The following is a 25,939-nucleotide window of genomic DNA, read 5'->3' as shown; positions in this document are numbered from 1 at the left end:
ACCATAATATTCCATTATTTCCATGTACAATCAATTGGTTAGCTCTTGCACAAAACAATAGTCATTTTTTTTCTACCTGGAAATATTTAAAGACTAATTCATGAAATCTGGCAGTCCAAGAATATGGAGTTATGTATGTCCTTTTACTTTTCAATGATCAGATTGATAATTTAGCATAAATTTAAAAATACATAAATAAAGCATTTGCAATTGAGTTGCAATACTAGTGAGATTACCAGTATTTTTTAAGAAGAAAAGCAATAATTAGATCTTCAAGTTATTTTTCAGAAAGAAGCCTCACTTGAATAAAATAATAATGAGAATGAAGTTAGGAGATTTATATTCTATTTGCTGCTTAGGACCTAAATAGCTGTGAGACTGACATTTGGCAAATCATTTAGCCTCTATGCACCTCAATTTTATCATCAGTAAAATGAAAGAATTATATCCCACATGTTCCTTCCAAATCTTAAATTCAGTGAAAGATATATGTAGAGTTAATACTAATTATAAGATCATGAATAAAGGACATGTTAATTGAGAATAATGTCCCATATTTTTGAATGGCTTTCAGACATTTTAAAGAACTGAAATTGAATATCACCCAAAGGATGAGGGTGAATTTAATGAAGGGAATGAATAATGAAATTAAATTTGGATCAGTTTGTATTTTGCATTACAAAGTTAGTTGCAACAAATTGCAAACAATTAATTATGAATGAAAATGACAATAAAAAGTATGAAAGAAATATTTAAGTGAAAAAGATGGGTTAGTTATGTGACCAGAGTGAAGGGAAACCAATGAACAATCTGAATATTTCTCCTTATGATGTCAAGAAAAGGCAAGAATATACCTCATTATGCAATATGGATTCTCTGTTATAAACCAAGGCAAAGAGGAAAGTTACACAGAATGGAGAGACTAGAATGGGGACAGTTGTGATTTGCATCATTGATGGGAATCTTAGGATAAGACCACAAATGCATTTGAGTATTTCCTCCATCTAGCCTTCTATCTGCTCCTGGCATCAAAAGGGTTTTGTTTGGTTTTGTTTTATTTTTAGGATGGAGTTATTTATGATATTGACCTGAATATGAGAAATGCATACAAATTATTCTAGCCCTCTTAATTAATATATACTAGTTAAAAAAATCACATACCTTTATCTAAATCTATTTCAAATGAATCCTGGTTTGATATACTCAACATACCTGTGTTGTTTTTTTTTAATGTAAAATAATCACATCCAACACTGAGATTATTAGGTCTGTGAATGTGAAAATTCCCTATCCCCTTCATGATTACATTAGATCTGCAGTTTTTTCCACATTTTAGTTATTTTGTGATCATAAATCTTAAACTTTTCTGAAAATAATCAATATATACTTCTATCTGAATAATTTTCTGTATCTTAATCATATAAGAATTTTTAGTAGTTCAGTCCTAATGGATCTGAATAAGTATTTGATTGTCAGTATTAAATATTTTAATAGTAATCATTTAATTCTGAAAGAATCATTTATAAGAAGATACATACAGTTTTCTGACACTTCACTACCCTATTTTCTATTATGTGAAGTTATAGTTCAAACACACGTGTGCTATCTGATTTTTACTTTTTCTTTATGCTATTTTTTTATTTTCCTGGATTTTTAGGTAACTATAAATATATTTGAAAAATTATTGTATCTTTAGTACAATTTTGGGTTATATAAGGAGGCCACTCACAAGGTTTGGGTCTCTTAGACTTGACCAGAGTCCTACTTTATTGTGAGATTGGATCCTCTCTCAATGAACCTATTTCTTTTTGGCTTGGAGGCTCTTTTAAATTTTTGTGTCTCGACTAATATATTTTTGTCAAATTTCTGACAATTAGTGTATTCATTCATGCATTCAAACAGACTATATCTACATGATAAAATATTCATTCAACATTAAAAGGATTATGCTTATAACTTGTTTCCATTCATAATTTTTCTGCTAAAGTAAAAAAACAACCTCTTCAAAATTTAGTTCTTTTATGGGTGAACCTCTGAATTAGGACTATTTAATATACATCATTTTATTCAACTTAATATATTTTAGTGATTCCTGCAACTGATTTTTTCCTCTTATTGTCACAGATTCCTTATTCAAATCTATTGGAATACATGAAAGCCTATAAAATATTATGATTTGTAAATTTGCTTACAGGTATGTGAATCTTCTTCCTTCTACATAATGAAAATTCCGTCCATCTGAATAATGAAAAGTCTCTGAGTCCAGAATCATAATTTGTGATGCTAGCTTTAGAAGTAATTCCTTTCTATGGCTTTTTTGAGTCTCAGTTTTCTTATCTGTAATGTTGAAGAACTGATAAAATAAAATTCTTCTAAGATTTTATGATTTCAGATTTCCCAAACAATTACTAGGGTTTTACTCTAAGTGGCAATGTATGATCAATTATCTGTTTTTGTGGGTATTGAAACTTTCTGTGTGAACCTTTGAGTATTACCAGAGCAGCTATAACTAAAATATTTGGCCAGAAATTTATTTACTCTTACCACCAGCATCAGCACCACTACTGCTGCTGCTGCTTCTGGTGGTACTCTTCCTTCTCTCATTTTTTTTATGTCTCATTTATTAAGAGAGAGGAAGTAACAGAGAGCCAAACTTATAATCAGGGAAATGAGAGCTCAATTTCTTTCTCTGCTGACTGTTTAACCTTGGGAAAGTTGAACTCTTGGTAAATGCTAAATTTCCTTTTATCTTGCCATTTTTCCCCATTGTATCAGGTCTCTTTCTCAAGCCTGCTTATAGCCTGTCAGCTAGTTTGAACACTCCCATTTCCTTATAACCATGGTAATGTCAATCAATCATGTTTCCGTGTTCCTCAGTTCCCCTAAAGGATATATTAGTTTCCTCCAATTCTTTTGTCCTTCAGAGTTGCCATCTAGCATGATGTCACTCCCAGGGATATTGTCACCAGAGTCCTAGAGTGTAGACCCTGTAAAGTTTTGGCTCTGAGCTCTGAGTAAAGGGACAAATTTGGACTTATCCCTTTCCTGATTAAAGACTTGGTTTTTCTGATTACTTTAATACTTCTGTGTAATTTCCAAGTTGACACCATAAATATAGACGTAGTGCAAATTACATGTAATCTCAAAGGCAAGGGTTCTTAAGGAAGAAAGGATTTGATCTAGCTTGAAGAAAACAAAGGGAAGACAGGACATTAACATATGGGAGCTTATCCATGAAAAGCTGTAAGACAGATGCACTTTCTTTTGTCAATAATAACCTTGCTACTCAGACCTCAAATTCTCTAATGCATAAACACTGGGACTTTAACCCTCTTGAATCCAAATCTTTGACTCCAAGGAAGTTGCTCCACTTATCTATGAAGGTTCTGCTCTAATTTCAGGCTTTTGTTAAAATTGATGATTAAGTGCAAAGTTACTGTTCCCCCATTAGACTTTCACATTCAATTCAGTCACACAGCTTTCCATCCAGAAAAGTCTATCAATTGTTTTGTGTGTGTGTACCCTTCCTCTCCTACACCCACCTCAAGTCCATCTCCTGCTTTTGGCACAAAATAAAACCAATATAAGCATCCTTTCCAGGAAAGAGACAGTATTTTATTGTCTTGGATATCTATATTCCATATCAATGGCTAATCAAAGCAAAATTCCCTTTTAAAGTCACCATTTCCAATGGAATGCAAGTTCCTTGAGGAAAGGGATGTGTGTCCCAAGCATTTAGCATAATTTTTTGTTCAATTCATTACCTGATGTATCATTTAATATTGTAAATTATAGCTGTCATTGCGACTGCTTTAAGATTATGGATTAATATATCTAAAAGAGAACTCAGAGGACATCAAATACCACCCCTTCACTTAACAGAAGAACTTGTGGTTCCAGGTGGTTAGTTGATATCATGATCTTAACAATGAAAATATCATATTTTAGGAGATTTATTAAATAATTATTAGAAATAAAGGGAAAAAAAGGGATACAAAGTAAAAACCAACCATGTGCCCATGGCTAATCAGCCTATTCAAAATCCTCACACGTACCACCACCATCCTTGCCATGAAACCAAAAAGGCCAGGAAACTCCATATCACTGCCCAATATCCCCTGTCTACAGGAAGTATGTAATGACAGGAAGTCGGTGGGTTCCCAGGAAATGTAGTTTTTTTAGGGTAACATATTTTCAATTGTACATTCCCCCTTGAGATCCATGGAAGACTAGTCTCTCAAATGGATCTTTTAAACATAACCAACTTTTAAATTACAATAATTTGGGGATAAAAGGAAAAGAGAACAAACCCATGATTGCTAGTCATAGTGGATCAACTGACCAGAGGGCTGAAAGCATTTCCTACTGCTTGAGCCACAGCTTTTGTTGCCAAGGTGCTTTTCTTTTTTTAAACTCTTCCATATTGGAATCAATAAGAGTGGTAAGGGCTAGGCAATGAGGGTTAAGTGATTTGCCCAGGGTCACACAGCTGGGAAGTGTCTGAGGCCAGATTTGAACTTGGACCTCCCATCTCTAAGCCTGGCTTTCAACCCACTGAGCCACTCAGCTGCCCCCTAAGTGATTTACCCAAGGTCACACAGCTCTGAAGTGTCTAAGGTCAGATTTAAACCCATAACCTTCCATCTCAGAGCCTGACTCTCAGTCCACTGAGCCACCTAGATGTTCACCAAGGTGCTTTTAAAAAAGATTATTCGTTGCTTTGGCCTGACAGCACATATTGATTTAGACAGCAAAAGTCATTTTATCGATTCTGTTTTATCTCAGATATATTCTTGTTTGGGGATAACTCCCAAATTCCATTTACCATATCATCCCAGAGCTCAGTCCAAGTTAAAAGAATGAACAAAGAACTTAAAACTATGATTAGCAAATTATGCATTGAGGTACATTTAAAGACCTGAAATTTTCCCTCTGGCCCTATTTTATCTTAGAAGCAGGCCCAGGGGAGATCTACACATCTCACCATTTAAGATGCTTTTTGTACATCCCCCTATATAGGCTAAGCCTTTTTTCTCTGCATATACATCAATATTAGGGAGAGAGATACTCCTATTGCTTCCTATATCCAGGAATTGCAGCTCAAACTGCGTGAATCCCATGAATCCAGAGCTGCATTATAGACAGAACCAATAGACTTTTCACTTCATGGTCTGAACCCAAGAGACAAGGTGTATATAAAAATAACTTAACAGCTTACTGGAGCAACTCAACCTTCTTAGGAAGGGCCTTTTTAAAAATTGCTAACCATTCCAAAAGCCATAAAAACTGGAGAGAAAGACTCTTGTGTTCATTGCTCACATGTAAAGAGAGCATCTTCTATTGAAACCTATTGACTGTATTCTGTCACATGCATTGGAGATAATAGTCCATAGACAAGTGGATACTCTTTTGGGAAACAGTGAATTCCTGAATTTTTATTTTATTATTGCTTTTATTTTATTTTGATTAGAATATTTTCTTTTTTCTCTTTTCTCATTTCTTATACTGAAAGTACATATGATCAATATAATTTTTATTCTATAGTAATATAAGTTAAAATATATATTTGCTATAATATTAATGCATACTCCAAAGTTTTAGACTATAGAAACTGGCCATTTATTGATAAATGTTATGGGACTGTGATTAATGATTCTGTCTGTTTCCAGGAGAAGGGAATAAAAGAGCTATTATACAGTGACAAAGAAGCACAAGGTCAAGGAGACCAACAAGTTCCAATGGGATTGATAAAAATCTGCATAGTGCCTAGGAGCATACGGTCAAAAAGGGCCAAACCAATCCAGCTAGGATTGATGAACTTCTCAGGCAATACAAAAGGACTTGAACCTAGTGTGAGACATGAGGTTGCAGTGTTTGACATATGTTAAGACGTGGCACACCTTGTACTATACTCTCTGTGAAATACTCAGAGACAAGTACCAAAGTTTGGCTATCATCCTGGTTCTCCCTATCCATGAAAGTGAAGGTAAAATCAGACCAGGGAAAGATACTACCCTATTACACAAAAATCTAGTCCTTTTTTCTTTCTTATAGTATTGCAACTTCCTGTAGTCTTGGCTGCAAATGGGCAAGTGAAATATAATTGCATTTTGTCCTACAGACTTGTAGGATAGAAATTACTTTAATTGGACCCTAATACAAGGGCCCATTATGAATTTATTCTTGCTTACTCAAAATGTTTATTTACATAGATTGTTGATATTTTGATTCTGACTGAATTCTTTTCTTTCTTCCCAGAGTTTAATTTTTCTTCTATTTGTCTTTTTGTGTGTGTGTTTGGTTTTTCTTTTAATAATTGACTCATACACACCAAAACTCAACCATACATCCTGAGCTGAACTGGGTGTTGGTCAACACCCTCTTCAGAGGGGATTGTATTTTTATAAAAATCCAAAATTTAAAATTTCGTTCAAAAAAAAAAACAGGGAAAGAAGCTTGCTATTTCCTAACATTCAGAGAATGAACTGTTTGCATAAAGATGCCTGCAAAACCTATACTGCATCAAGAAGATCCAGAATAAACTTTGGGGTGTAGTTGATTGAACTGAAGGGGATTGATCATTTATTTTGAATGTACACTTTTATGCCAAAGGGGACTTCCCCCTAATTAGTTTTTGTCAATCTAACCAGCAAAATATTAGTATTGCTTTCTCTCTCTTCTATTACCCTCTCATCTCTAATTTTTGTAGTTTCCTCTTGAAAGATGCAATTTTTTTGTATGTACCTGTAGTTAGAAGAATTTTTAGGGGTACCAAATGATTATGTTAAATGATCAATTAGGGAGACTAGTCCCCCAATCATCATCAGAGGAATTGTGAAAATGAGATTAACACAACCCTACTTATTCTTTAGATTTTTAGCCACCAGGAATTATACACCCCCACTTAAGTATTAAGTATGGAGGGGGGAGGTCTATGACCCCTGTGTGTTAGCAAGTGACAAATCAGAAGCAACTGACTTCCCCCTGAGTATCACAGAGCCAAGTTTAAGCCACCATTGTTTTCATGTAAAGGTGGAAGGAAGGCACAGAAAATGATGCAAAGAACTGCCTTTAAATTTGGTGGCCACTTCCTGTGAGGGATTCTTTGCCTTGGCACTTGACTATGGAGAAGTTTGGGCTTGAGATCTCATATTGCTTCCTTTTGGACTGACATTGTAAGGGAAAGGCTGACTTCCTTTCCTTGACTTTCTGGAGACATTAGCCTCTAGAGAGGCCCCTCGTCTTGGAGGAGTCATCATGGCTGGAAGCCTTGTTAAATTAATGGTCTGCCACCCTCCCCCCTTTCTAGGGCTTCTGAATCCCTGCCTGGTTCAGACCAGACCACAGCAGACCTCTCTCTCTTTCTCTCAATTTCCTTACCTTCTTCTCTCTATTTGTAAATAAACTACCATAAAAACCATTCTAACTTTAGTAAATTAATTGGGATTTAGTAATTAAATTCCTTGCAACCAAACTCTCAAATATTTGGTCAAGTCATAAGGATTATGGCTTTGCATTATTTCAACTTGAAGTCTCTATAAGTCATTAACAATGCCCTACAGATTTTCTTATTGAATTGAGATGATTTGTTAATTTAAATGTGTTCTTTAATGATACTATACTCTTAGTTCTCTTTTGTGAAGATTGGATTTGACTCTCTCCCCTGATTGTAACAATGAAGGTACTTAGCTCTTCCTTCAATGTGAAGATTAAATTGTAATACCCCGTCTGTTTTTAGATTTTAATCCTCAAAGTGTAAACCCAGTACTTAAAGTAGATCTACCCATTTTTAACCACAAAAAGATGTGAACTAACTACAGAAAGGTGTGAACTAACCACAAAAAGGTATGAATGCCCATTTCATACATTGAGTGGTAGGTCTATGACCCATGTGTGCCCATTGAGGGTGCAGTTCTGGAGATAAGCGTCTGCTGTGATTAGTAGATGTAAAAATTAGGGGTGGTGACACAAGAGAAAAAGGTCTTTAAATAGTGGAAACAAAGACACACAATGATTCAGTCAGTCACTTGGAGTTGGACTGGAGGAATAGTCACTCAAGCTCGAGTGAAGACTGTGGAACTGGACCCCTGGAGAAGCTTGTGCAGGAGACCTCAGACTGCTTTCTTTTTAGTTGGTCACTATGGTGAGGGCAAAGGCTGATTTCTTTCCTTGCACTTTCTGAAGGTGTGAACCTCCAAGAAAGACTCATCATCTTGAGATTCCTTTCCCCTAACTGGTGCCTTAGAATTTCTAAATGGTTCAGAGGAAGCCTGAGCTTGCTTTCTCTATCTCTCCCCCTTTGTCTCTTCCTTAATATCTTCTCTCTATTGTAAAAATGAACTACCATAATTCCATTTACTTGAGTAATTTATTTGGGGATTTAGAAATTAAATCCCTGGCAACCACCAATAAAATATTTAGCTCCAACCATAAATGTAACATATTTGTCAACCATGAATTTAATATTCAGTCCAACCATAAATATACCCTTTGTTCCAAAAGAAAATGAAAACAAAAACACAAATAAGAAAATATATGATGAAGAGAATAGAAGGGTGATTTTTCACAGTTTGATATTCTGTAATTTAGAAGGGCTGACATTTGTGTTACCAATAAATAGTTTTTAAAAAATTTAAAAACTATATACTTTGTTAAATAAATATAAGTATAATTTAATTCTTTGTTTAAGAATTAAATAATATAATTTATATTATTGTATCAAATAATTATAATAAATATTCAATAAATATCATTTTAAAATATAAATACCCTTTTAAAGAAGTAGAAATCACTTTTTAAAAAGGCATAAGTAGCCTTCTCTTCCACCTAAAAGTTTACTAATCCTAAACCATTATCAATCCATTGAAAAACTAATATGCATTACTATATGCATTATCTGAAAATCTCTAACCTGAATTCCAGTAGAAAGGATTCTACTTTTTTTTGCCTATATTTACTATCTGTAGAATTAATTCTAGGGGAAATCAATTCCTTTCCCTATAAAATGGGAACACTTGCACTGCCTATCTCAAAAATCATCCATTGGGATTAAATAAGACTTTTTAACATTGTAAAGCATAATGTAAATTTAAGTTGCAATTATTTTCCCATTAAGTATTGACATTTATTGTTGTTTTTCAATCATTTCAGTCATGACTTTCTGATTCCATATTAAATGCATTTATCAAAATAGGCTATCTTCAGCCCCACAGACCTCATTATTGGAGTATGTTTTATAATATGTCTGGAAATTTATCATTCCTAGAGCCTTTGCTTTTATCAGATTTTAATCAATTTAATTCTTTTGCTCTTTTCAGTTGCTACTTAATGGTCACAAAATATTAATCACTTCTCCATTGTTGTTCCTTCTGGCTACACTTCTCTGTTGAAATTTATACAAACAAGCTCCTTATGTCTTAGAATGGGCACTGGAACACTTTCTAGTATTGTGCTGTGAGCCTGAACTGCAGTACTTCCTTCTTGATTAAAGATCCTTGTTGCTACTTTGGTAGTCCTCTTTATTTTCAGGTTGACCCACTATCAGAAAATTTATTTACAAAGATACTAGAATGGCTTGCCATTTTTTTCTCCAGCTTGTTTTACACATGAAGAACTAAGGCCAATAGGGTTAAATGGTTTGTCCAGAGTCATAAAGCTATCAAGTGTTTGAGTGCATATTTGAACTCAGGAAGATGAGGATTCCTTATTCCAAGCCCAACACTATTCCTTGGGCTACCTCGCTACCCTCTTATTCACATAGTTTTGCATTTAAATACATGGATTTGATATTTGACATTAATCAATTATCAACTTTTGTTAGGCAATAAGTATAAAATGGAGAAAATCCCTGCTCTTAAAGAGTTTATTATGGGAGGTGGAGTCAAGATGGCAGACTAGAAGGAGCAGAAGTTCAGATCTCTGAATACCCTTCCTTACCGATCACAAACTGAATGCTCCAAAGCAACTGAAAATCAACAACAAGATAGAGTCAAGGAACACTCCTGCTGGACTCAATTAAAAAGCTGGAATCTGAGAACACTTTGGTTTAAGGAGAAGGCAGAAGGAAGGTTCCAGGACACACACACACCCTCCTCCCACTAAGATTGCTGAGCCTCCAGTGAGAGTGGGAACGCCTGGGCAGACAAAGGTGCTGGTCTGGAGGGTGTACCTTGAGAGCAGGGCTGTGCCAAGCTCAGAGTGTTGAACACAGATGACAGGGAAGGAGCTGGAGAGGGAGCATAGAGACGACAGCCTGGCCAGAACTGTGGAGATCCTTTATATTTGCTACAGCCTTCCAGGAGGTTTTAACCTCAGAGCATACCCAACTCAACCCAGGTGAACTTAATCCCATCAAAAGTCTTCAAAACTCAGGGAATCCCAGGCTCCACAACCCTCCCTCATTGACTGCTGGACTTTAATCCAATCAAAAGCCTTCAGAGGACAGGGAAGCTCAAACCCCAACAACTCTCCACCACAGAGTGCACCGAGAGATCTTCTGTCAAAGCTCCAAGAAGGGAGACTGATAGATTCCCCGAAACCAAAAAATGAGAGGAGCAAGAGCACAGACAAATGTGAGGAACAAAGAAGGGGTGAATATGAGCAAACAACAGAAAAAAAAAGAAATTAAAATAGACAGGTTCTATACAGTGAACGGAACAGAGGGGGAGAGATAAGCAAACGATAAATCAGAAATCCTAGCAAATTGCATACAGGCTTTGGAAGAACTCAAAATACAATTCAAAACACATTTAAGGGAGGCTAAAGACAATTGGGAAATATAAAAAATAGACACGAATCCAGGACTTCAATCCCCACAAGCCCTTGCTCCACTTCCCCAAAATGCTTTGTAATCTCACTGAATTCTCAGGTGAGCTGAGATCGAGAAGGGATTTAACCTGATTGCAAAGGCTTTTGTGCTCTTTTTGGACTTCCATTTTGGAGCAGAGGTGTCTCTTCCATGATGTGAGATTATCTAGTCTAGGCCTCTGGCCTAGGCACTTTGTTTTCTTATCCTGTATTTTCTTTAATCCTTAATCTTTAATAAACCTCATAAAAATATAATACTCCTTGCAGAGAGAAACTAATTTCTACCTGCCTCAGTCTCACCTAAATTTTAATCTTTACAGTTTGGCGACCTAATGGGAGAAAAAGACTCTCAATCTTCTGATTCTTTTATGGTCTTAAGTTCAGGTTTTAATAGCTAGTGCCTAGAAAATTTTTTTTGAGCCACATTTTTCTGGCTGAGGTTTTTTTACCCTTGCAAAGCTGCTGCTTGTTCCAGCCATTAGATAGCTCACAGGTTCGATCTGGACCTGCTTGCCGCCCACCTGGTCCTGGTCCTGGTCCTGCTCTTGGCCCTGCCCACCCAGGCAGCATGCTCTGGCTCTGGCTCCTGCTCCTGGCCTCTCACCTGGTGCCCGCTCTCCCAGCCCTGCCTGCCTGTGTTCCTGCCTGCAGCCATCCACTGGCCATTGCCTGCCTGTTTATGTGCCCCAGACCCACGAGCATGACCTTAGCTGGCTCATCACCCAGATCCTTGGAGCAGATCGCTCAGGACTCATTTCTACCAGCTGGTAACAAATTCTGGGTTTTGACCACATGGGAAGATCATAGCAGGGGAGAGAGACTAGAGGGAGAGAAGAAACAGATTTTTCAAGCAGGAACTTAAAAGCAATGGGGCTATTTAAAAGGATACCTTTTGACTCTTCTGGTAATTTCATTGACATCAGGGAGAAGATTCAGCCCAAAGATTCAACTTTAACTTTGAAGTTGCAAATGGGTGGCTCAACAAACTGAGAGCCAGGCCTAAAGACATGTGGTCCTGGGTTAAAATCTGGCCTCAGATACTTCCCAGCTGTGGGTCCCTGAGCAGATCCCTTAACCCCCATTGCCTAGCCCTTACTACTCTGCCTTCTGACAATAGACATTTAAATGGATAATTAATTTAAAACACAGACACACACACCTAAGGAACTTTAAAGACTGGAAGTTATGATTTTAAGGCATTCCAGATTCCAATGGTTTATACAAATCTCTGTATTCTATTGCATTTTTGTTTAAGGTTTACCTTTGTGATTTTAAGTTCATATATTACTGGATTCAATATTATTCTGTTATACTGTTCATTTAATGTACTGAGTTTTAAAAATTCTGTTGTTTTTCCCCTATAACTGTGCTGAACAACTATTATTGAATAAGCCTATATAAGAAAAAACAGCCTTTCTTAATTTTGCCTTTGTAAATTGTCACATAGAGGATAGATGTACTTCAGAACTGGTTACAATTATATAAAAACCTTTGGAAATTTTAATATGCTAAATATCTCAAATGATTTTAAGGGTTTTTAAATATGATTTTTGTAATTTTTTTAAACAATCTCTGGTCATTTTTGCCTGCCCCTACCACGAGGTAAGGCCCATAGCTGAAGTGAAATACAATTATAACCCTGAACCTTCCCACATTTTTAAATATGTGAATGGAAGTTGGGGCAGTTAATCTCAGGGCATTTGTACCCCTAAAAATGCTCCAAAAAGGAGCACCCCTTTATTTATACTCTTCAGCTCACTATTTTATTTCCACCAGAATGATATATAGATTTCTTAAATATGTTCTTAACCCAAGATGAGTTTTACTTTGTTTTAAAAATATGTTTAATTACCAAAGTTGAAAGATTTGCTATGATTGTAAAAACTTGTGACAAATATCCATCGGTTCATAGATTTTAAAAATGTCATACAACAACTTATGTGAAAAATGATAGTGTGTTTGTTTGCTATTGTAATTAGTTGGGCTATTGATAATTTTGGGAATATTGAAACAACATATTTGTACTACTCTTCAATTCATTTGCCTTCTACTCACAGTGGAGCATGGCTAGACATGAAGAGGAAATGGATCTCATTTTTGGTGAGAAAGCCTTGTATCCTATATTTTCTTAGCTGACACAGAGTGTCAATGATTATAAGCTATATTTTTGAATTTTAAAGCTCTTTTTTTAATATTTTTCTTGCATGTGCAATATACTTTTTCAGGTTTTTTTTATTTTTTCTCTCCTTTTTATATTTGAAGCACATGTCACTAGTATTAAGATTTTCTTTAACTTTTTGACTTTTCAGTAATATAAGTTTAAGATACATTTGCCAATGCATACCCCAAAAAGCTTGTGACTATAAAAATGATGCCACTAATTACTTAAAAAATTATGGGACTTTGCTTAATGACTGTCTGATTCCAGGACAAGATATACACACAAGAGCCATTGCACAGAGCCGAAGAAAAGGCAATCCAGGATGGATTGATGCACTTCTAGGCCAATACAAAGGTCTTGAACCCAGTGTGAGACTTGGGGTTGCGACACTCTATTTAAGTTAAGATGTAGGCCTTCCTTGTGTCCACACTCACTCTGAAGATACTCACAGACAAGTATCCCCGAAACCTTGGCTCTGATAATCTGGTCCCCTTTTCTGCCTCTCATAGTGTGGTACCTTTCTGTATTCCTGGCTACTGACTGGGTAAATGCATCATTGCTTTGATCATTTTGATTGGGCCCTGATTCAAGAACCTCTTATAGATTTATTTTTCTTTTCACTTGGTATTTTTACACATAAGACTTGGCTAGTCTATATTTTCATCCAGTATTTTCTTTATTTATTTCAATTTTTCTGATATCTTTTTAATATCTCTTGCCAATTGATTCATTTACCTCATACCTCACCAATGCATCCCTAAGTGATCCTGTAGTTTTCAATCACACACAACATTTGGAAATGTAAACAATATTATTATTTAAATTGCAAAGTTTAAATTCCTTTTGAGAAGAATTTTAGGTAAAGAAGATGCTACCTCTCTGAATCCAGAAACTGAACTGTTGGAGAAGCCACCATGAAGAAGCCTCCAGACCACAAGCTTCACAATATCAAAATGAACTTTGGGTGCGGTTGATTGAAAATTTATTTGTATATATAATTTCATGCCAAAGGGGACTGCCCCCTAACTGGCTTTTTGTCAATGCATTCAGCAATTATTGGTTTTATTCTTTTTTTTCTTTTTCTCTTATCCTCAAATTATTGTAATCTTTAAATTGATTATGTTGTCATGATCCTTTGGAAAAAAAATTATTATTTTTCAAATGATCACATGGAAAAATGTAAAAAATAGATGCGAATCCAGGACTTCAATCCCCACAAGCCCTTGCTCCACTTCCCCAAAATGCTTTGTAATCTCACTGAATTCTCAGGTGGGCTGAAATCGAGAAGGGATTTAACCTGATTGCAAAGGCTTTTGTGCTCTTTTTGGACTTCCATTTTGGAGCAGAGGTGTCTCTTCCATGATGTGAGGTTATCTTGTCTAGGCCACTCTGGCCTAGGCACTTTGTTTTCTTATCCTGTATTTTCTTTAATCCTTAATCTTTAATAAACCTCATAAAAATATAATACTCCTTGCAGAGAGAAACTAATTTCTACCTGCCTCAGTCTCCCCTAAATTTAATCTTTACAGAAAATAACTTAAAAACTATGATAAGTAATCTGGAAACAGAGGCACTTGTTCTAAAATGAGAAAATGATGTCTTGAAAGCCAAAATCAACCAGCTGAAAAATTAGGCAAAGGAGATTAAAGGTGAGGCAAGGAAGATGAAAAATGAGGCAAAGGAGATGAAAGATGAGATAAAGGGGATGAAAGATGAGCATCATAGAAAATCAGACCAGAAAGAGAAGGATGACAAAAAAGCCAGGGATGAAATCCAGTCTTTAAGACCCAGAATACAACAACTAGAATTAAGTGACCTCACAAGGCAGCAGGACACTATAAAACAAAACCAAGAGAATGAAAAAATGAGGAAAATATGAAGCATCTCATTCACAAAACAGAGGAGTTAGAAAATTGAAGAGAGAAAATTTAAGAATTTATTGGCAAAATAGTGATTGCTCATGGATGGGATGAGCTAACATAATAAAAATGATAATCCTACCCAAATTAATTACTTATTTAGTGCCATATCCATTGAAGTACCAAAGAACATTTTTACTGAATTAGTAAAAAACATAACAAAGTTCATTTGGAAGAACAGAAGATCAAGGATATCCAGGGAAATCATGAAAAAAAAATGCAAAGGAAGGAGGACTTGAGTCCTGTATCTCAAACTATACTATAAAGCAGCGGTCATCAAAACAATTTGGTACTGGCTAAGAGAAAGAAAGGAGAATCAGTGGAATAGACATGGGGTAAATGACCTCAGCAAGACAGTGTATGATAAACCCAAAGTTCCCAGTTTTGGGGACAAAAATCCACAATTTGCTAGGAAAATTGGAAGACAGTATGGGAGAGGTTAGGTTTGGATAAACATCTCATACCCTACACCAAGATAAACTCAGAATGCGTGAATGACCTGAATATAAAGAAGGGAATTATAAGAAAATTAGGCAAACACAGAATAGTGTATTTGTCAGATCTTTGGGAAAGGAAAGACTTTAAATCCAAGACAGAGCTAGAAAAAAATTACAAAATATAAAATCAATAATTTTGATTACATCAAATTAAAAAGTTTTTGTACAAACAAAACAAATTCATCCAATATTAGAAGGGAAGCAACAAATTGGGAAACAATTTCATTACAACAACCTCTGACAAAGGTCTAATTACTCTAATTTATAAAAAGCTAAACCAGTTGTACAAAAAAAAAATCAAGCCATTCTCCAATTGATAAGTGGGCAAGAGACATGAATAGGCAATTTTCAGTTTAAGAAATCAAAACTCTTAATAAGCACATGAAAATAAATCTCTTATAATCAGAGAAATGCAAATCAAAACAACTCTGAGGCATCACCTCACACCTAGCAGATTAGCTAACATGACAGCAAAGGAAAGCAATGAATGCTGGAGGGGATGTAGCAAAGTTGGGACATTGATTCATTGCTGGTGAAATTGTGAATCAATCCAACCATTCTCGTGGGCAATTTGGAATTATACCCAAAGGGTGATAAAAGACTGTCTGCCCTTTGATCCCACCATAGCACTGCTGGGTTTGTACCCCAAAGAGATAATAAGAAAAAAGACATGTACAAAATTATTCATATCTGTGCTCTTTGTGGTGGCAAAAAAATGAAAAATGAGGGGATGGCCTTCAATTGAGGAGTGGCTGAACAAATTGTGGTATATGTTGGTGATGGAATATTATTGTGCTCAAAGGAATAATAAAGTGGAGGAATTCCATGGGGACTGGAACAACCTCCAGGAATTGATGCAGAGTGAGAGGAGAAAAACCAGGAAAATACTGTACACATGGTGTGATACACTGTAGTACAATCGAAGGTAATGGACTTCTCCATTAGTGGCAATGCAATGATCCTGAACAACTTGGTGGAACCTATGAGGAAAAGCACTATCCACATCCAGAGGAAAAACAGTGGGAGTAAAAACACTGAAGAAAAACAACTGCTTGAATACATGGGTTGAAGGGATATGGTTGGGGATGTAGACTCTAAATGAACATCCTATTGTAAACAACAACATGAAAATAGATTCTTATCAAGGACACAAGTAATAGTCAATGAAATTGCACGTTGGTTGAGGGAAGAGTGGGTGGAAGGGAGGGAGGGAAATAATGTGATTATTGTAACCAAGGAATAATGTTCTAAATTGACTAAATAAATTAATTCTAATGGGAAAAAAATAAAATGAGCTGGAGAAGAAAAAATAAAAATAGTTTATTATGTTGCATTAATTATTTGATTCAGGAATCTCAGAACCCCAGAATCTCTGTATTTCCCAAAACTTCAGAATCCATATAGTGGATCGAACCCATCACTGACCATAACCTGAACATGCCTATACTAGTTGTAGGTGATCCCACCAGGATCCCTTTTCTTAGATGGTATGTGTAGAAGTGACATGATGGAAAGAATGTTTAATCTTGTGGAGGAAATACAAGAAAAGAGTTTGAAGGACATATTTCCCCAGAAATAATAAACCTTAGAGGCCAAAGAAAGGGAGTTTAGGGGCTGTGTAAATAGATTAGTATTCAACAATGAAATAAACCCACTAAACCAGCCTGTAAGGAGACCACTACAGTTTTGGAAAACTCCCATCCCAAATAAATACTCTGATGGGATTAACTGGAAAGAATCATCTACAACAGTAAAACTTATCTTTGGCAATTTCTGAGACACTTTGGTTAAGAAATTTATCCCAAAGGTTAAGACATTGTCTACTCAAATCACCTGACTTCCTTTCCCTATTTCTCAAATTATGGCCAAATAAGAGAAGTAATTGACCATCCCCACCCAATAAGATGCTTTCACTCCTTAGAATGTTGACTTAAGGCTGTACAAAATCTTATATTGCTGTGTATCTCTGCTTTTTAGAGATTCTAACTATCTAGTCATTGCCCAACAGCTGATGTAAATTAATTTTTTTTTCTTCTAGGCTTTCCTCCTGATTTATTGACTTTCAGTCAAATAAATCAAGGTAGGAGGAATTATTTTTTCAAGAGTATTTTAAAAACTCTGGGTAGAGGAATTCCCCCCACATCTTGAGTCTCATGATCTGGGTTCATATTGTGAAGCTGTCATTACCTTACCCCATCAATTAAACTTTCAAAATTTTATCCTCTATTCTAAAATGAATGGTTTATATTTCACAGTCTTGAAGGTCTCCTTCCATCTTTCAAGCTAAGAGCTTTAAGACACTTAAAATTTTTTGCATAATGTTTTTTTTTATGTTTGGGTAAGAGTTATTCTGGTAAGCAGGTTGAGACTAAAACCTGAATAAGAGGCTCTTGCAGATTTATCACAGGGTTTCAGCATTCCCCTTTTCTATTTAAAGGAAGAAGTGTTGTTATTGTTAAGGTTGTGTAAACACTTGAATTTTAAACCTTGTTTTCATAGCCAGAGCCTCAGGAATACTTAAGTTAGAACTTGTCAACTGCAAATGCAGCTACTGCTTTGCATACCAAAATCACTATGCATGTAGCACCAAAGTACCCTCTTAAATTGTCTGAGATTTTACATATTTACACACTAAATCTCCACAGTTCCAAAGGAACTGTTAAAATGTACTGACTGAATAATATGTTCTTAAGTCATACTGGCATGGAACATTGACATCTGATAACTCTCCATAAGACCCTGTTACATCAAAGGGAAAGTCCCCTGAGAGGATTATCCTCCTTGGATCTTTTAGGTTTTGAAATGGATGTAGAGATATACCTCCCAGCTTTGCTTTGATGCCATTGAGTTGCATCTGAGATATCTATCTATCCCCTAAACTATGAAGGACACCCCCTATGTCTTCAGGCTGATCCCAGTGCAATGATCAACACCTCTCTTGTGCCTGAATGCATACTCTCCTCAAGTCACATATCACCTGTTGTAAAAAGTATTAAGATCCCAGAAAGTATGTCCTTTGGGAAGCAGCTTTCCATCTATGCTGTCCTCCTGGCCAGATTCAGCATAATCTTCTAAATGAATAAATTTCTCTTTTTATTTTTAAGCTTAGTTTTGGAGTTTTGCATTCTTGCAAAGAGTACCCTTACTGAACCCTAGGGGTTTACCTCAAACCCTCCCACAACATTTTGCTGCCCAACATGTTTGGCTGTCCTGAAAGCTACTCCTGCACCCTGATCATCCAAGAGGACACAGCTTCTCAGATAAGGAGGTGCTCTTCTTAGACTTTTGAAACCACCCGCTTTTGGGTTACATCTTTGTGAACCTCTCTTGCTGTCTCTCTCATCAATCCCAGAGGTCAGTCAGGCTACTGGTTTTGGGGTATATCATTCCTCTTGAAATATTGGAAGACATTCCAACATAGAGGAGACTCACCTCAGTGCTGAACTGAGTGCTAAAAGTTGGGCAACCTCTGTGGACACATAGTTGTTCAAGCATGGTGACGAATTGACCATTCCCCATCTAAGTGGACAGAGACAGGGCATACCACAAGATTTCCCTTTGATGTGCATACTTAAAACTTGGAAAAAAATGACTCTAGACAGCTTGAAAAAAAATAAATTTCTTTGTGTAATGTTGAATGGCCAAATTATACCCTTGATAAGCAAGAGGCTTGGCCTATCCATGGCAGCCAAAATTATAATACCATCCATCAATTGGATTTGTTCTGCAGGAGGGAAGAGAAATGGACAGATATTCCCTATATTTCAGTCTTCATTAAACTTAATCAGAATGTGACCTTAGGAAGGACTGTAGAATATTCCTTACCATGCCTTTGCTGAAGCCTAGTGGGGAAAGTTCTCAGGAGGATGTTCTAAATGATATAGAATTCAAAGGCCATTTTGCCTCCTTAAGGGAAGATGAGGGACTTCTTCATTGTCTGAGGTAAAACCAAAGACTCCTTCCTCCTCAGCCTCCACAAAGGCAACATCCACTTCAGGATCTCCTCTTCTAGGTTCACCAGCTTCATCTTCTCATCCCTTGACTCCCAAACCCAAACCTTATTTTCTGGATTCAGAGCCTGGGGCCACTCCTGTCTCCCAACCCACTCCAACTTATATCATTCTTTTATATCCCCCACTGCCTGATACTCCCACCTTATGGGAACTTTAGATTACTCCACCCTACTTAGTCTAACAAAATCAGGAATGTCTATACCCATATTTAAGGATTAAGTATCTAGGAGGATCACCTATAATAGACATGTGCTAACAAATGACAAATCAGAAACAGCTTACAGACCCCTGGGCTGTCCTAAGTCAAGCTTAAGCTACCATTGGTACAGGTGTGATGCAGAAAAGTGATGTAAAACAGTTTATATATTTCATGTCACTTCCTCTCTTGGGCCTTTTTTTTGTGGTGGAGAGGTGGCTGGCAGCAGCTTGCTGAACATCTTGGCATCTTCACATGGCAGCAGCTATTGTCTGGTTTAGGGGTTAGTTTCCCTTGATACCATACTGGAGGAAGCCTAGTAACCTAGTTCAGGTGAGGCTCTTCTCTAAGCTCTCTCAGAGTGTAGGCTGATTTTCCTCCTTTACCTTCCAAACACTATCCACTTAGAAGCCTCTGATCTTCAGAAACTTTGTGGCAGAGAACTTTGAACTCCCCCTGGCATAGGCCAGGTGGTGAAATCCTATACCCTTTCGCTCTCTCTTCTCCTTGAGTTCTTCCCTCTATATTGATTAAACCACCATAGATTTCCAAACTAACTTGGGTATTTTATTTGGGACTTCCCCTGCTGACAAAAAATTAAATTTAAATTAGGTCAAGACCATAAATTATCCTTACACTTACCCATCCATACCTTGAGCTGACTGAGTTTCAGCAAAAGGGAGTCTCCACTCCCTGTGAGGGAAGAACCTTCACAAAATGGGACAGATCAAGTACATGTTCCTTTTTCTATTTCAGACAACCCAGATTAAGGAAAAATTAGATTGCTACTCAGAGGACTACATCAAATTCATTGAAGGGTTTAAATCATTTAGCCTACAATTTATCTATCCTGGGCAGATTTGCATATTATTGTTTCCAATTGTTTTACTCCATATGAGAAAAAGAAATCTGGAATTTGGCTGTAGGAATAGGAGATGATAATGTTCTAGGTAGCACATGGGTGGGAATCCCTGGCACCACTGCTGTTCCAGGACAGGATCCTGGATGGGATTATCAGAATGAGAGACACAGACAACGCAAGGACCACATGATTGATTGCCACATTGAAGTTATTCAGAAAGAAATCACTAAGGTTTTTCACAGCAAGGACCTTGTGGAAACTGAAGGCCAGACCTGTGAAAAACTGCTTACAGCTTCCCTCACCTTCCTAATCCATGGGAAGAGGCCAAAGGGCTCTTGCAATGCCTGTAGACAGAATGGGTATTGTTGCAGGACAGTCGACTGCCCTCAAAACCATGCCCAGCTTGTGGGAAATGAGGTCACTTGAAATGTCACTGCTCCACTAGAATGGGACCTCAGCAACCTAAGAAGCATCTCCCTACCTTCCAGTCTCCTGAAGACTCAGAATAGGGATGCTCTAAGGACTGGCTTGCTCCCATTTTCTATCACCATGGTCCAAACCAGGGTCACTATAGAACAGCAGTTCTCAACCTCTCAATTTGTAGCAATGAGAATACATAATGCATATCAGGTATTTACATTCTGAATCATAACTGTAGCAAAATTAGAGTTTTGAAGTGGCCACCAAAATAATTTTTTGGTTTGGGGTCACTGCAACATGAGGAACTGTATTGTGGGGTCACGGCATTAGAAAAGTTGAGATCCACTGCTCTAGAGGTTGAAGGTAAGGCTATTACCTTTCTGATTGACACGGGAGCTGCTTATTCTGTCCTTATCTCTCAACATGGTACTATAATTTTATCACAGCAAAAGATTATTAGAGTTGTTTGGAAGATACTTAGATAAAGAGAAATGGCACCCCTAGTCTGTGCCTATAAACACAAATTATTTCAACATGTATTTTTGATTATTCCCTCCTCCTCATGCCCCTTAATGTGCAGGGGATATCATTAAGAAGCTAGGCCTTGTATTCTCCCTTATCTCAACTCTGTCTTACCTATTGTGCCTAGCTACTCCCTTGCAGAAACCCTCAGCAATCTTATCAGAAATACCAGAGGAAGTGTTTCCCATAGTCTGGGATCCAGGCATTCCAGGACTAGCCATTCATGCAACCCCTTATGCCTGAGAGCATATCCTCCTCAAATCACTCTCACCTGTTGTAAATAATAAAAAGACTGGAGAAGTGATGTCCTTTGGGAGGCAGCTTTCCATTGATGCTATCCTCCTTGTTGAATTCAACATTACCTTCTAAATTAATAAATTTCTCTTTTTACTTTTAAGCTAAGTTTTGAAGTCTTGCAAAGGATACCCTTCCTGAACCCAGGGTTTTCACTTCAAGCTCCCCACAACAGGGCTACACAACTAAGAATCAGGAAATGGAATGCAGTTGGGCAGAAGTGGGGGATATTTGTCACCTGACTGGGGCTAGAGTGATGTTTAGAGTCTTGAAGACACAGGCGGTGGTTGCTCATAGTTTAGGAGACAAGTAGATGTCCTAGATTACAACTCAATGGTATCAGAGCATAACCAGAAGATGTATATCTGTGTCCATCTTGAAATCTAGGGGAGAATCCAAGAGGAATATTTCTCTCTGGGGTCTTTCCTTATCATGAGTCTCTGATGCCCAGAGTCACCTTTTCCTCAGCATTACAAGAATGCAAGGAAGGGAAGGAATTTTTCTGCTTCTTCTTTGACTTGAAATACCTCTAGGGTTTGGGGTTTCCAAGGATAACCTGGGGTCCCATGCCAGAACCAATAGATGATTTGCCCTATATTGAGCAGTTGGGGTATCTTCTGAGAAAGTAGTGTCTTCTTATCTTTTGACATCCTGTCTTCTCATGCCCTTGATTTTACTCCAAGTGATGCTAAGCTTGGACATAGGACACCTAAGTTGTGCCCTATAGCTTTAAACTATCAAAGGTGGGAGAACAGAAGATCCTGTAGGACATAGGAAATAACCCTTTGCTTCTTCCTATGATTAAAGTTCATGTGGCTAACTGTCCAAAACAACTGATAGTACTCCTACGCCAGACTAAGGACAACACCAGTCTCAGGGAGAGGGGTTAAGCATATTGAATTACTATTTGTCTCTGATCACCTCAAATATTTTATTTGCCCAACAATATTTTTCCTAAGTGCCACTGTATTAAAATTGATAATACAAATACAATGGAAAACAAAACAAAACAAAACAAAGAAACAAGATAGCTCCTGCCATTAAGGAGCTTACATTCTAATGGGGAAAGGACAAAACATAAAAGGCAGTTGAAAATGAAGTAGAAATGTAGGATGTGGGGAGAAAATCCAGAAGGAGTATAGAGAATGATAACTGAATTGGGTATGCAGTAAGCATAGCTGGAGTTGATGGTTGAGGATGAACTTATCACCAGAAGAAAATATTGTAGAGGCAGAAGCGTTACCATTATGAAGATCACTGCTAGGATAGAGGTCCAGAAGGAGTCCTAGAGACATAGTCTGAACTGTATTTGTGCTAAACTCCCATTATCATTGTTCTGTCAGATTAGGCTTACTAGAAACAGGAACTCAAAAGGCTAAAACATTCTGCTACTTTTCTGAGATTGGTGAAAGGCAAAGCAAAGAAGAACACAAAGAAAGCTAATCTAATCTTTCTTCCAAGTGGCAGTTCTACAAATAGTCAAAGGCAGCTTTGTTTTCCCCACTGATCTCATATTCTCCAGGCTACACACCTCCAATTGCTTCAACAGATTCTCAATGAGGCCTAGACTCCACATTTTTCTCCATTCTGTTTGTACTTCACTTTGTTTACAATGTTAGAACATCTGAGGCAATTTTTTTATTAACCCTTCGGCACTGAATGAGCTAAGAAATTAAATTAGTACTAATGATTTTCTCTACTCCTGAGTCATGAATATTAATTCTCATTCATCACATTCATTGTAACTCAAATGGGAAATATTTTTCATTTGACACCTCCTTTTGATGCTCTTATTTAGGGGGAAATGGGGCAGAATCTAGCCAGGCAATGCTACTTACTGGTCTATAAATCCATTAAAGTAATTGCTGTTCCACATAAAGTCCACTTATCTTTTTTTAGAATCTACTTTATTATTGGAAGTTGCTAGTAATCATTATCAACATTTGCAGAGACTAATTTACTTTTTGAAAGACTGAGCATTGCCTTTTTATTTCATTTTTCTAAATCACCAAATCTTCTAATATAAAGCAACAGTGGGCAATATTTCTGTTTTTGGATTTCCTTTATGACCATATATTGCTAGTATTTTCTCTTCAAAGAACATACTAGATGGAAAAAGTGGGGGAAACCAATGATCATTTTCCTTTCTATTACTTAGAAAAATGTCCATTTAGTACTACAAATTACCATTCTCTTTCAGACCAGAACACTAAAGAGCCCAATTTCATCTACTCCTGATGAGAGATTCTGAGAAGAGACACACAAAGCTGGTGTGATCAGTTTAAACATTATTAGGGGATTTATTTAAAAAGATAAACAATGTTAATACCTTACACATATAGCAAACAGCAGCCTATAAACCCACACAGGAACTTGGTCCTGTTAAATTTATTATGGTTGGGCTGAATATTTAATTGGTGGTTGCCAGGGATTTAATTTCTAAATCCCAAAATAAATTACTAAAGTAAAATGGAATTTATGGTGGTTTATTTTACAATAAAGGGAAGATATTAAGGATGAGAGAAAAGGGGAGAGAGAGAAAGTTCCAGCTTCCTCTGAACCAGTTAGAAATTTTAAGGCACCGGTTAGAAGAAAGGAGTCTCAAGATGATGGAACTTTCTTGGAGGTTCATACCTCCATAAAGGGAAGGAAACTAAGTCAGCTTTTCACTTTCCACAGTGACCATGTAAAAGAAAAGCAGTCTGAGGTCTCCTGCACAAGTTCCTCCAGGGGTCCAATTCCACAGCCAAGTGTTTTCACTCCTAGTCTGAGTGTCTGTCTTCTAGTCTCTCCTCAAGAATCTGTTTTCCAGTCCAACTTGGAGTGACTGAATGATCTTGATCTATTGATCCATTCCCCCATGTGCCTCTGTTTTCTCTATTTAAAGATGTTTTTCTCTTGTGTCACCTCCCCTAATCACAGCAGAAACTCCTCTCCAGGACTGCCCACTCAATGTATGAAATGGGTATTCACATCTTTTGTAGTTAGTTATTAACTAACCTTTTTGGTTAGTTAATACCTTTTTATAGTTAAAATGGGTAGATCTACTTTAAATACTGAGTCAACACTTTGGGGATTAAGATCTAAAAATAGACAGGGGATCACAATTTTATCTTCACTGTCAAACTGTCAAGGAGGAGCTAAGTACCTTCATTCTTACAATCAGGGAATTACAATTTAATCTTCACAATAAAGGAAGAGCTAAGTACCTTCATTGTTACAATCAGTAGATAGCCAAATCTAATCTTCACAGTCCTTAAACTATATATTTTACTGAAACTGCTTAAGGAGAGAGTATATTAAAATTCTTATAACATTTGCGATCACATCTGCTAAGGATTGGAGAATGTATAAATGTTCAATCAAAATGGAATTGGACCTAGCAAGAATTTTTGTAAATTTCTTCTTCCTAATTGCAACCAATATTCATTGAACCCCCAATGCTCTTAATTGTAACTATGATCCATTTAACCTCCAGTGTGACCACCTAAAAACTCTCTCAGGCTACCACTTTCTTATATACACATATGTATATATGTATTTTATGCATTAGAATGAATATTTGAGAGTAGGAGCCATCATATTTACCTGTGTTAGTAAATATTTTAATACCTTAATTTAAAAACTGAAAAGCAATTAAAACATTAGTAATATCCTAATAGGATAGAAAAATGTTTAATGGGTCTATCCTTTTAACATAATGCTCTCATATAATTTGAAGCTTTCCTTTCCTAAAATGAAAACTTGGTAGTATTTGCATATTATTGCAAAGACCTTGTTGCATGGATTTACAACTTTAGTCCATGACTTGGTTTTTCCATAATCATCAGGGATGGTGTTAGAAAGCATAGGCAGAACTTTACCAACTGTTTTCATAATGTTTCATTGTTTCTGGGAGATATCTCTAGATTAAAAAAAATGCTTTAAGCAGTTAAGCTTAATCCTATATTTGAGGATAATATAAATGTGAATGTGGCATTAGTATACTGAGATAAAATTGTTGATTATGGTCTCAATATGAATTTTGGGTTGTTTGATCTTGAAAATGCAATGATGTTCTCTCCTGTGGAGATTCTTAAGAATCCTAGGAAAACAGAGTTGATAGAAAACCAGAGAGATAATCTAGTTTTGTATTCTCATTTTATGAATGTGATAACTAAACCTCAGATGATGAAACAATTCACCTAAGGTTGCATAGCTAATTAGTTACAGAGCTGATTTATTTCTTTATAGAAAATTTTAGAGGGGA

The sequence above is a fragment of the Monodelphis domestica genome, chromosome 2 (genome assembly GCF_027887165.1).
Source record: "Monodelphis domestica isolate mMonDom1 chromosome 2, mMonDom1.pri, whole genome shotgun sequence".
Lineage (NCBI taxonomy): Eukaryota > Metazoa > Chordata > Mammalia > Didelphimorphia > Didelphidae > Monodelphis > Monodelphis domestica.
Note: the sequence above shows the minus strand (reverse complement) of the source record.